Source organism: Hevea brasiliensis, chromosome 6, assembly GCF_030052815.1.
Source record: "Hevea brasiliensis isolate MT/VB/25A 57/8 chromosome 6, ASM3005281v1, whole genome shotgun sequence".
NCBI classification, from domain to species: domain Eukaryota; kingdom Viridiplantae; phylum Streptophyta; class Magnoliopsida; order Malpighiales; family Euphorbiaceae; genus Hevea; species Hevea brasiliensis.
The window spans coordinates 21,930,312-21,932,919 of NC_079498.1; the positions used below are offsets into that span (position 1 = coordinate 21,930,312).

Genomic DNA, 2,608 nt, shown 5'->3' on the forward strand with positions numbered 1-2,608 from the left:
GAGTAAAAGCTAATAATTTTGAAATGAAGCCTGCACTGTGTCAGATGGTACAATAATCATAATTTGGGGGAAGTCCAAGTGAAAGTCCACATGTTCATCTAGCACACTTTCTTGAGATCAGTGATATGTTGAAGATAAATGGAGTTTTTAATGATGCAATTCGACTCAGATTATTTCCTTTTTCTTTGAAGGATCGAGCTAGAGAGTGGTTACATTCTTTGCCACCGGGTTCTATCCCAACATGGGATGAACTTTCTCAAGCATTTTTAGCTCAGTATTTTCCACCAAGCAAGACAACTAAGCTAAGAAATGAGCTGACTTCTTTCAAACCTAGAGATGATGAGAGCTTGTATGAAGCATGGGAGAGGCACAACGATTTGCAAAGGAGATGTCCACACCATGGGATTCCTTCATGGATGCTTGTTCAACACTTTTACAATGGAGTTTCACCAGCTATTAGAGGTACAATTGATGCATCTTCTGGAGGTGATCTTATGGAGAAATCTGAAGATGAAGCTTTTTCTGCTATAGATAAAATTGCTTATAACAACTACCAGTGGAGTTGTGAGAGGAATGAGAACAAGAAACTAGCTAGTATGTTTGAGCTTGATGCCATGAATATGATTAATGCTAAGTTTGATGCTTTGACAAGGAAGATGGACAAGATAAGCATGAAAGTAAATTCTTCAGTTGGAGGTTCAAGTAATTCAGTAGATGTTGGAGCTGCAAATGTCAATTGTGTAACTGATTTTCCTACATTTGGTCAAGATTTTTCAAATGAGCAAGTAGATTATATGGGAAACTACAATCAAAGACCAAGTGGTAACCCATTTTCTGCAACTTATGATCCAGCATGGAGAAATCGCCCTAATTTCTCTTGGGGTAGTAAACAAGGACAACACCAGAATTTTCAGCAACCTTCTGGATATCAACAACATCAGAACTTTCAGTAGAATAGAGGTCCTCCTCCTGGAATTCCTAAACCTCAAAATACACCTCTTCCATCACAACCATAGCAACCTCCACCACAACAAGCATAACCAGACAAGATAGCTAGATTGGAGGCCATGATTGAGACTCTATTAGTAAGCCATCAAAGTCAACAAGAAATGATTTCTCAATTAGCATCTAAAGTGGATCAAATGGCAGCACACAACAAGATGTTGGAGAACCAAATAGCTCAACAAGCTAGCTCTTCAAATAATAAAGCATTTGGGAAGCTTCCTAGCTAACCTGAAAATTCAAGAGAGCATTGCAAGGCTATTACATTGAGAAGCGGAAAAATATTGGAGAGTGCAAATAAAAAGATTGAAGAGAAAATTGAAGAAGAGAAAAATAGAGAAGGAGATGAAAAAGCTGAAGTTGAGGTTAGAGAAGAAATTGAGAAAGAGAGTTCAGTGGAAGAAAAAGGAAGTAAAGAGAGAGAGAGAGAGAGTGAAGAGGAGGAACCTAAATATGTAGCACTTAAAGCCTATATGCCACCTTTACCGTTCCCACAAAGGTTCCAGAAAGCAAAGTTGGATAAACAATTTGGGAAGTTTTTAGAGGTATTGAAGTCTTTGCATGTGACTATTCCTTTCACTGATGCCTTAGCATAAATGCCTTCATATGCTAAATTTTTGAAGGAGATTTTGTTTAATAAGAAGAAGTTAGAAGAATTTGAGACCGTAGCTCTTACAGAAGAAAGTAGTGCTATCTTGCAAAATAAGCTTCCACCCAAACTGAAAGATCCTGGTAGTTTTTCCATACCATATCACATTGGAGATATCAGTATAGATAAGGCTTTATGTGATATTGGAGCCAGTGTTAGTCTAATGCAATTGTCTATCTATGAGAAAATGAAGATTGGAGAAATGAAGCCTACCACTATTTCACTGCAGTTAGCAGATAGGTCTATTAAATTTCCAATTGGGGTGATTGAGAATGTTCCTCTGAAAGTTGAAAAATTTTTCATACCAGTGGACTTTATAGTATTGGAAATGGAAGAGGATGTACACATTCTTATTATTCTTGGTAGACCTTTCCTTGCTAGTGCTAGAGCTGTGATTGATGTAAAGAATGGAAGGCTTACATTAGAAGTTGGGGAAGAAAAAGTTGAATTTAATTTGTTCCAAACAATGAAAAAGAAAGATTATTCAAATTCATGCTTGAGAATTGATGTGGTAGATGAAGTGGTTAGAGAAGTGTTCAAAAAGCAACATCCTGAATATCCCTTAGAAGTTTGTTTAGTTCATAATATCAAGAAGGCGGATGAGATTGAAGAAGCTGCAGAATATGCTTAAATTTTAGAAGGAAATTCACTTTTGCCTACGGCTAATATTGAGGAGATTGGAGATTTGAAGCAAGATACAACTTCACCACCAATGCTTGAAAGAAGTAAAGCACCAAAGGTAGAGTTAAAACCTCTTCTAACAAATCTCAGGTATGCTTTTCTTGGTCAAAATTCTACATATCCTGTGATTGTTAGTGCTAAATTGAATGATTGTGAAGTTGAAAAATTATTAAGAATTCTTAGAAAGCATAGAAGGATAATTGGTTATACCATTGATGATATTAAAGGAATACATCCTTCTATGTGCATGCATAGAATTTTGTTGGAGAATGATCA

General features: G+C 36.4%; 1 non-coding gene across 1 annotated transcript; it reads right to left on the reverse strand.

Annotated features, from left to right (window-relative positions):
- Positions 1–299: 299 nt before the first annotated feature.
- LOC131181073 (small nucleolar RNA R71) lies at positions 300–406 on the reverse strand. Its single transcript, XR_009149700.1, has one exon. It is a non-coding gene; the product is annotated as a small nucleolar RNA R71 (small nucleolar RNA).
- Between the last annotated feature and the right edge of the window lie 2,202 nt (positions 407–2,608).